The 10859-nt window shown below is 46.5% G+C and overlaps 1 long non-coding RNA gene across 1 annotated transcript; it reads left to right on the forward strand.

The window, feature by feature from the left end:
* Positions 1-759: 759 nt before the first annotated feature.
* Positions 760-6998, forward strand: LOC144296334 (uncharacterized). Its single transcript, XR_013363503.1, has 2 exons — positions 760-1890; positions 2638-6998. It is a non-coding gene; the product is annotated as an uncharacterized LOC144296334 (long non-coding RNA).
* The last annotated feature ends 3861 nt before the right edge of the window (positions 6999-10859 follow it).

The raw sequence follows: 10859 nt of genomic DNA on the forward strand, positions 1-10859 counted from the left end.
GGCTCCGGCTCCCGGGCACTACTCGATCTTTGCAGTTTCCCGGCGCGGGCTCCCCCGAAGCAGGAATACGGTCCTTTTAATTTTTATCAGGCAAGCGCTCCCAGCAGATTTAAGGCGGTGGACACACCTGTGGGGACGCCCCAGCCCCCACCCCCATCCGCATCTGAGAGCCTTGCCACGTTGCCTCTATCTTTGAGGGAAAACGAGTCTGTGTAGTTTTCCTGGATTCATTACCAGAGCGGGCTGCCCGGGTTAGGCCTCGGCACTGCTCCTGCTTGTAAAACTGCAGGTGTGCGGCTGACGTCCAGTGCGGCGGGGGACGCCGGCCCAGGGCTCGGCGCAATTAGCGGGGCTTCCCTTCTCGCCTTTAATCAGCTGCTGACACCTCACTGTTTAATATCACAGTGAGCACAGTCGCAAACAATGAAGGACAGACCCCTGAAATTAAAAAAAAAAAAAAGCCTCTGCTTAGTAACAAACGTAAAATCCATCATTATTCAATACAGAGGAATTTTGTTTCATTATAACAAAGCATCGGTTCTATTCCTGGTGCTTTATTTTGATTGCAGAAGTTCTTTTTTTCTGACAAAGCAATTTCTCTGTGCAAAGAAACATTGTAGCTTTTGTTTATTTTCATCCCCCCGAAATAGGGAACGCAAAATAGGGAGCACTCTTTTTAACTGGAGAGCAATTAGTCCTATTCCTGTCTCAGAAAATGTTTGGACACAGCGGCTTAGAGAAGAGAATATGCCTTCAAAAATTACTGACCATTAAGTCATAAAGACGACCTAGGGGTCATTTTCCTGTAGCAAATAACCATAATTTCCTCGAAATGTAGTTCTTTGTGTAATTAAAGTTACTTATTTATTTGAGGATTTAAATGTGCTTTAGTATCTCAGATGTTAAATGGCCTTAGCGTCCGGGTAAAATTCAATACTTTGAGGCCGGGGTTGGGTTCAACTACACGTATAATTTTGCCACTGCTCTGTAATGCATGTTGTTGTTCTTGGAATAACCGTTTAAAATGCTAGCGTGCCACGGGCGGGGATCGGGACACAATCGTGCTCTACGCGGGCAGGGGCTCTATTTTCCTGGACTCCTTCCTCATCTCCCAGATGAGTCTCAAAGCTCGATGTTTCACAGCAAGGCAGAGAGAGGGTCTCGGCGTGTGTTTATTGATACAGAATGTTCGAGACTGACAGACAGGCCTTTGCGTATGATCAAGCAACTTTCTGTGCAAATCTTATGGAATGTGGCATTCCAGACTTTAAAGGGAAGGAGAGATCGCCATGGCAACGGCACATGGGGGCTGGAGATGGGGATCCCCTTGGGAGCTCAAAGGCCAACAGAATTTTAAGCATTTGCAACTTAAAAAAAGAAGGAGAGGAAAACTCTATAACTCTGCCAACGATGTCTACAGAAATGGAACATGGTGAGAGGTCCCTTCAGAAAGATCTGGATTAACCCACCCAGATCAAGCCGGGATGATAGGAGTTGGAAAGGACAGTTGGTGGGGTTTTTTCGGCTTTTTGTTTTCTGTTTTTTAAAAAAAGGCAGGCCCTGCTTTTTCTGTGGAAGAGGGAGATGTTGTCGCTGCTAACATCCGGGAAGGAGCCAAGTTTGGGAAAGAGGCCGGTGACCGGCCAACAAGTGTCCTCGGCGGGGGGCCGCCCTGCTGTCGGCGGCTCCTGACCACCCAGGCTCAGCGTCTCCCAGCTGGGGAAGGAGGGAGGCCTGAAGGCGGCCCGCAGACCCTGGGGTCCCCGGCGGCCCAGCCCGGCCCGCGGCTCGCGGACAGGCCGGCCTGGCCAGCACAGCCCGCAGCCACCGCGGCGCATTTGCGTGTGTAGAAGCTGCTTCCACGAGCACAGAAATCTCTTAAGATCTCAGGTAATAAACACGCGTGGAGTATAAAAGTGACTGTAAACAATTGTGATTTGTGGTTGTAGTACCGACAAGCGGTAACTAAGGAAAGAACAGATTTATAAATGGGGCTAATCCGATCTCACTGGAAATGGAACATTTTTGTATCCTCCCGGCTTCCCAAAACAAGAGCCTCCCGAAAGGGCAGAGCAGGAGTCGGGCGGCAGCTGGTGAGTTAGGTCAGCACGTGCTGGCCTCAGAGCGCCCACGCCCGGACACGGCCGCCCTCTGGCCCGGGGGCTCTCAGTGGACGCAGACGGCCCCCGGGGCCTCGGGGGCATCCTCACCTCTCCTTCCAGCTGTGGGAATGCCTGGCAGGGGCCGAGGCCTGCGAGTTCTCTGGATGATGAGATCCAGAGAGGGCTTCCGTTCCGGGTGCGGCGGCCCGGCCAGCTCAGCCCCGCTGCCCGGTGTGGCGGTCAGCCGGGCACACACCACAGACCTGTGGCCACTGCCTTGCTGTCGCAGTGGCTCCAATAGGTACAGGCTCCAGCTGCGTGAAGCCACCTGTTGGGGGTGGATAGCGGGGATGGGGGGTGGGGGCCACGGGCCAGCGACCCCAGCCTCTAGGACGAAAACAGGGCAGGGGGGCTTCTGACGTCCCCTGCAGGCCTTTCCTGCCCAGCTGGCGATCTTGAGTGATTTGTCTGGTTTCTTAGAGCCTTCATTTTCTTGTCTGAAAAATGGGTCTGATGGTATCTCTGCCGCCTCCAGGGATGAGCGCTCAAGAAGAACACAAGCCAGTGCCAGTGGAGCGAGGGAGAGACAGGCGGGCAGCAGGGGGACGTCAATGAATGAGCTTCGTCCTTCTGGGGATTGTCAACGTGACTTATCGTCGCCATCAACGTACTTAAGAATGTTCCGAAGGTGGGAAGGAGAAGATGAAGAAGGCCATTGCTTTTTTTTTCTTTTAAAAAAATTTTTTTATTGGTGTTCAATTTGCCATCATATAGTATAACACCCACTGCTCCTCCCATCAAATGCCCCCCTCAGTGTCCATCACCCAGTCACCCCCACCCCCCACCCACCTCCCCTTCCACCACCCCTAGTTTGTTTCCCAGAGTTAGGTCTCTCATGTTCTGTCTCCCTCTCTGATATTTTCACTCATTTTCTCCCCTTTCCCTTTATTCCCTTTCACTAATTTTTATATTCCCCGTGTGAATGAGACCATATCATGTTTGTCCTTCTCCCATTGACTTACTTCACTCAGCATAATACCCTCCAGGTCCCTCCACGTCGAAGCAAATGGTGGGTATTTGTCGTTTCTAGTGGCTGAGGAATATCCCATTGTATACAGAGACCACATGAAGAAGGTCATTCCTAATTGAGTCCCTAAGAATCTCTCCTTCCCACCCCTCCATCTCTTGCAGATGGGCTCATGATTTTATACATGAGCTTTCATGTATAAATACATACATACATACATACACAGCTTTCATTGTGATAAAAAATACACATAACGTAAAATTTACCATTTTAACCATTTTAAAGTACATAGTTCAAGGGCACTAAATACATCCACGGCATTGCGTCCCCATCACCACCGTCATCTCCAGGACTTTGTTATCTTCCCAAACAGAAACCCCATCCTTGTGAAACCCTGACTCCCCAGGCCCCCTCCCCAGCTCCACCATCCGTCGTCATCTCTATGAGCCTAATGACTCTTTGTACGTCGTACAAGTGTGATCATACAGCATTTTTTCACGTGTGACTGGCTTCTTTCACTTGGCACATGTCTTTAAGGTTCACCCATGTTGGAACATGTGTCAGAATTCCCTTCCTTTTTCAGGCTGAATAGTATTCTATTCTTTACCACATTTTATTTATCCATTCATCCGCTGAGGGACACCTGGGTTGCTTCCACCCCTTGGCTGTGGTGAACACTGCTGCTGTGAACACGGGCGTACAGACATCTCTTTGACTCCCTGCTTACAGCTCTCTGGGGTTTACACTTAGAAGTGGGATGGCTGGATCATGTGCTGACTCCATGTTTACATTTTTTGCGGAACTGCCAGACTGTTCTCCACAGCAGCTTCACAAGGTCACATTCCTGCCAGCAGCTCACAGCCTCCTCCTTTCCTTGCCAACAATTCTTCTTATTATTTGTAAATGATAGTCATCCTAATGCATGAGATGTGACATCTCATCATGGTTTTGGCTTGCAATTCCTTAAGGATTAGTGAGGTGGAGTATCTTTTCGTGGGCTTATTGGTCGTTGCATATTTTCCTTGGAGAAATGTCCATTCAAGTCTTTTGCCCATTTCTAAGTCGGATTACTTGTTTTTTGTTGTTGTTGTTGCTGCTGCTGGATATACATAGATTTAATAAGGGATTCTTGTCACCATCTTTCCTTGGAGATAAATGAACATCTACATTCAAGGTTTCCAGCCCGCTTTCTGTCGCCCCACGGTACTCTCACTCTTGAAGCAGGGGTTTGGCGATGGTTAAAAATGCAGACTTTGGCTCAGACCCCAGCTACACACTTTACCGGTTATGAATTTCTGGGCAGGTGGCCTTGTCTTTATGTATATTTTCTCACGTTGTGTGAATTAAATGAGTCAATCTACATAAAATACTCAGAATTCTACATGGAACACAGGAAATAAATAGGTGGAAGAGTTAGTTCCATTGTTTGTTGCTGTTGCCTGGCATGTCTCAATATTAGTCCAAGGAAAGTCAGAATGGTGGGGAGCAGGGGGCTCCTGGAGGTGCTGACAGGTGAGAACTAGGACATCCACTTCAGCAGCTGACAGAAGGGGTGCCCAAGCAGTATGTGCCCAGAGCCACCTGTGCGCCCTTGACCTGCTCATCTTATCCTTACACGGCTTGCCACCCCTGTCTCTGTCTGCAGCCAGGAAAATGGAGACCTTAGAAAGATCAAGTCACTTTTCCAAAGTCCCGCAGCTGCCAGACACAGGGCCAGGACGGGAACCAAGCCATCTGATCCCAGAGCCATAGGGACAATAGTTGTTCTGAACTTTAATCATGATAGACCAGAATCTATATCTTGATTGTGGTCATGGTTACACAATCGTGTGGGTTTGTCAAAAGTAAAAAAGAGTGAATTCTACTGAATGCAGAGTATGCCCATAAATCTAAATATGGGGAAAAAATAGTTTAGGCCATTTCCCTGAGTTTGCTTGGATATGTTTTGTGCTTCTGGGCATTTTAGTGGCATTTATTGTGTTGTTCATTTGATAAGAGACCTTCACCTTGCAGACACAGAAACGTCAGCATTTACCCAAACAGCATCACACTTCCTAGAAAGATGTGAGCCTATTAGGGCTTCCACATACTGGGGGCAAGGATTCCAGGCTGGGCTTTCCTGGGTCAAATGAGCCTCCAAGTCTGCTTGGAGCGAGCACCTGCCGGGGGACTTGGAGGCTGCCAGCATCCACCTACCCTGATTGTAGTGCTGTCACTGAACCGGAGGCCTGGTTCCCTTCCAGCTATAAATACCACCCTTCTTTGAGATCACAAAATTATCATAGGACTCTGGCTCCATTGCCACTAACTTAACCTGAGGGGTCGCCAGTGTTGCAGTTCTGTTCCAGATGCATTTGCCGCCTTACTTTTGCATTATGGAAAGGAAGTTTGCAGAGAAGAGTCACTTGTGTGATCACATGTGCACTTTGGAGAGAGACAAAGCCAAAGTGGTCAAGAGCTTTCCTCTGGCCCTGCCTTCCTCTTTGGGAGACTTCACCTGGATGTCCACACTGACTAGCTCTGCCCCTGCCGCGGGTGCACAGCAGGTCACTGTGCTCACCAACATCATAGCATCCTTTGCCACCCAGCCCCATGCCCCAGCCCCTCCACATCATCTGCCCTCCCTCTGTCTGCCTGGACCCCTTCTCATCTGCCCTGGCCCTGCTTTGCACAGGCTCCTGACAAAGCCCCCTTCACTCTGTGTGTGACATTTCTCCCAGAGCTATTACCTTTCCAATCTCGAAGTCAGACTCTCAGCCCATCTTGCTGTTCTGGAAAGAGACTTACGGCTCAACCTGGGTGGGCATTTCAAGGATATGGGACTGTGAAAAACACATTGGCAGGAGACAGAATGCTTGGGTGGCTTTTGAAAGCAATTTTATTGAATTAGTGTTGCTGCATGAACACACACACACACACACACACACACACACACACTTTCTGCTATGCCCACATTTGAGCAAGTTCAGTGTAGATGTAATGGAGGGTAACCATAAGCGTGTCTTTACGTATTAAATATTTTCAAACTAAATCTTGCTTTCTGATGAACCACTGGCCATGTCTTCTTGATTCAAAAAAATAGCTTAGGAATTTTGGAACATGATGGAACTGTTTTATATCTTCGTTGTGCTGGTGGATACACAACTGTATGTTACATGTCAAATTCACCCTTCATAGGATGAGTTTTCCTGAGTGTAAACTATGCCTCAATAGAAACTGGAGAAACAGTAGGTTACAAGTGAGGAAGTCAATGGACTCTACACAGGACACCAATAGCCCATCGGTGAACTTTTCTCATGTAGTGAACAGACTCAGTGGTTATTCTGAACCTTGGGAATAACCAGTGTCCAATTCTAAATGTGGACCAACTGTGGGAATTTCTTTGCCTTTTCAGTCCTCCTCCCTTTTGTGGGAACCATACTCTCTCCTTCTGGGGAACTCATGCCCCCTTACATGAAGCAGGAGTCCTAGAGGTGCTGATGTCACAGTAGCCTGGCCTCAGGCCACAGGGTGGCATAGCCTCAGGAGAGCCAGTCTGAATGCATCTAGGCAGGAGAGGCTGGTCTGGGAGGCCCAGGTGAGCTGGCATGTTGTTGGTGGCCAAGGCCACCCAGGTGAAAGAAGACAAAATGCAGATGAGGAAGACAGAGCTCATGAACCTAGAGAAATAGGTATGAGCGAGAGTCTTAGCAGTGCCCTGTGCTGGTCCAGGCTGACTCTCATGCAGGACTCAGATCTGGCCCACGGCATCCGTCCTCAGTGATCACATGGCCCCCCGCCCTTTCTGAAGCCAGAGGTCCTAAGTTATGAGCCAGTCTTCTCTGAAAACAATACTGACTTTTTAAAATGCCCCTTCCAGGTTGACCTTTTTTTAAAAAAAAAAAAAAAAAAAAGCTATACAGTTATGCATAAGCTTTAATCCAGCAATCTCCTTCTAAAAGATTACCTTAAGGAAATAATTATAAATGTGTGTAAATATGTAGCTGGAAGGATGTTCATTGCAGTTTTGTTTATAGCAGTAAAAAGTGAGAAATAACCTGAACATGAAATAGCGGGAGATGGAAATAAGCCATAGAACACCCAGAAAATGATGCAGACATCAGAAGGAGATGTGATGAAATGAAGGATATTAACAGTGTGGTTTTGCATTTTAAAAGCAAGCTTTAGAAAAGCTACGGACCACTTTTTTATAACTTAGAAACAATACAAGAAGGGAGAGAAAGGGAAGGATGCCCTCTGAGAAGCTGACAATGAGTATTTGTGGAAGTGGGATTCTGGAAGAGACTTTTTAAAAACAATCTATATTTTATGTATTTTTCAACAATCAACATGTATTGTCTTTGCATTAAATGGAAGTAACACATTTGTAACTAAAGAGAAATAAATCAAAATAATATCCATCATCTCCTTTTCTAAAAATCTTGACAAAGGAGGAACTCAGGACCCAGTGTGACTGAAGAGCTTGCCCAAGAGTTGACCTGAAGTTGTAGAAGCTCATTTGGGTTCCTTCCCAAGGCTGCAGACCACCCATCAGGGAGGGGCGATTGCAGCTGCCCTGAGGCTGGCCACTCCCTGGAGACAGGGTCCCGGCTGGGTCCTCACGATGACACTTGCACTTTCGTGTCACATTAAGTACAAGGGACCTGGGTCAGGCTGGTGGGATGACAGGCATATAAATTTGATTAATATCAATTACTAGTAAAAACAGCCCAGTTGGTAAATATACTGTCTTCACCATTTCTCAGTGTGTAATTCAGTAGCACCATTTCAGAGCTTTCAGGATATAAGTCTTTCTCCTCCTTGGTCAAATTTATTGCTAAGTCTCTTGTTCTGTTTGATGCTATTATAATGAAATTGTTTTCTTAAATACCATTTTTGGACTCTTCATTGTTAGTGTATAGAAATGCACCTGATTTTTGTGTGTTGATCTTGAACCCTGCACTTTTGTGGAATTATTTTGTGTGTGTGTATGCATGTGTGTTCATGTGATCTTTAGGAAGAGGGAGGTGGGGAGGTGCAGAAGGGCATCTACAGAGAGGAGTGGTCCAGGGGAAGGGAAACTCGTGGAGGCCCAGGTAGGCAATTTCAAGAACTAAAAGGTACATCTGCGAGAAAGGAAAGAAATGCTTTATACCATCCTGGGGACACTGGGTGTTTGCTAGAGACTCATGATGAGGTTGTTTCCTTGGGGCTGTGGATTGTCCCTGAGATCCCTTGGAGACCACAGAGGGTTGTGTAGGTGTGAGGGAGGGGACACATAGGAGTCCAGAGCTGCTGCTAATGATTGTGGGGCTGTGGCAAGTAGACTGAGAAACCAGCCTCCCCTCCAGAGCCACGTGGTGAGGTAAGAGGGGGAAGGTCACTAACGTCACTGCTCACCCTTACCCCAGCTCTGGGTCAGTACCGCTGGGGAAAGGGAGCCAGGAACGAGGCAGTGAAGACTGCTTACTTGCAGAAAACTGAGTTCCCAGTGAAGAAAAAAAGACTTTTCAAAATAATCACTAAATTCAGATAGAATAAGAAAATGATCAGTGAGAAAATGAAAAGCAAAGAAGACAGAGGATAAAGATCCAACTCATGGAAAAAAGAAAAAGTAGAAGGCAAATCAAGGATATATAGGAGAAAATGTTCCTGTTTGAAAATACCTGAGCATTTTCAAGAGGACCTGTAACTTCTCAGGCAGCATGCCATTCACATTCTAACAACCATTTTGAAAAAAAAAAAAAAAAAAAAAAAGAAGGAGTCAAGGAAGAAAGGGAAACCTGACACTTAGAAGGGCTTATATCTTGTTTCTAGATAGGAAGACTAAAGATCATGGAAATATCAGCTCCTCCTAAATTAATTCAGATTCCAATTCATCCAGAATTTCTCTCACCTCACAAAAATAGGTGCATCTGGAAAAAATGGGCATGGCTTCCAACAGATGAGGCCAAGAAATGAGTAGTAAGACAGATGGGGAGGAGAAGGGAGAGGACCAGCCCGTGTGGGTACAATACTTCAATCCACAGTAATTCAGTAAATTTCTGGTCATTTGAAAGGACATTGAAGCCATGAGATTTGTCCACGCCTGCTCTAAACACTTAGAACTTCTGATTTAAGTTTAAAATATTGAGCCAAGAGAGAAAGCAAGAAGGAGACATCTCCAGCTCCCAGAAATAAAGAAGGAAATTGCAGCTACAGCAATGAGCAGGGCATGGGGCTGAGTGCTCCAAAGGGGTTGTGGGGGTCTCACATGGCAGAGGCCACGAGTGCCCATGAACAGTGAGAGTCCGGAACTGCTTTTCTTGTTTGAATCTAGCAGATGATAAATTAGAAAGTTCTCTACCATTCATGAACAGAGTAGAAAAATCTCTGTGCTTCTGACCCAGTCATGGTTTAGAAGGAAACTTGCATAAAATGAGAAGACACTCAGCTGTGCTTTACACAGGTGTGAGGCCTGGATTCACACTTCCTCCTGCAGTGTGGAAATACCACACTGAAAACCAAGCTCACAGACAGGAAGTCGCTCTAGGTAGGCCCAGTGTCAACTGAGACAGACCACAGGACTCATCCTCCCTAGTGGGAGAATTCACGGCCAAAGAACTAGACTTATCAGAATAATCTGAATGAAACTCCAAAGTAAAAGTACTTTAAATACTCCAAGACCCAAAGGAAAGCAAAATAAGAATTATGAAACAAAGATAACATCTGAGAAAGAATCAAATAGAAACTCTGGGTTAGTGACTTAAAGAGAAGAAAATCAGTTTCAATAATAAACGTGATGTAGCTGAAGAGAGAAATAGTCAAGCGCAAAAAATTCTGCTCTCTCAGCGGCTACACAGACAGGTAAAGAAATACTAATAAGCAATTCAGAGACGCATAAAACAAGTAAGTTTAAATACACTCTCGATAGGGTTCCAGAAAGACAAGAGTGGGGCTTGGGGATAGACTGAGCTTGCGGAGACAATGCCTGAACATTTTCTGGGGCAGAACAAGACCCAAGTGCTGTGATCTAGACATGTCCTCAAATTCTGGGCAGGATAAATAAAAGTCAGCTCATGTAAAGACAGCCATAGTGAACTGCCAAGTATCAAGGACAAGGAGAAGTTTTTAAAGGTTTCCAGGGATTAAAGGACAGACACACAAACAGGGAGTAATAGTGCGCCACTGTGCAAATCTCGTTGGTAGACCAGATGCCAGAACACAGGGAAGGAAGGCCTACGGTTGTTGCATTGATGGCTACGGATCCAGGGCAGACGAACGCAGAGCAGGCAGCCCAGAGAGAGAGCAGAGAAGAGGAGAGGGCATTGGATAAAGGCGGCATCACAAGGCAGGCAAGTGGTGTTCATACAACTGGTTAGCTACGGGGAAAAACACACCAAATGTCTACCTCACACAACTACTGTCATTAGATTAAAGAGTTAATGTTTTAAACAGCAGTAACACAAACTGTGGTTTGCATAAAGTCAACGTGTGTTTGACGCTGATGGCAGTCAAAGAAATGCAGATCCACACCATAAGTTGCCATAAGCAGAGGTTGTTTGAAATGTTCACATCTCGTTCTGGGGGCTGGGAGAGAGCCCAGTTACGGCAGGGGCAGGGATACAAACATGAGGACACCCGAGAGGGTTTGGAAATGCGTATCGAGTGTGAGCAAGGGTTCATCATCTTCGACCCAGTAATGCCGGGCTGAATCATCTACTTTAAAGAAACTATAAAAAACAGAAACGATTATTTATGCATGAAGATGT

The sequence above is a fragment of the Canis aureus genome, chromosome 24, assembly GCF_053574225.1.
Source record: "Canis aureus isolate CA01 chromosome 24, VMU_Caureus_v.1.0, whole genome shotgun sequence".
Classification (NCBI taxonomy): Eukaryota; Metazoa; Chordata; class Mammalia; order Carnivora; family Canidae; genus Canis; species Canis aureus.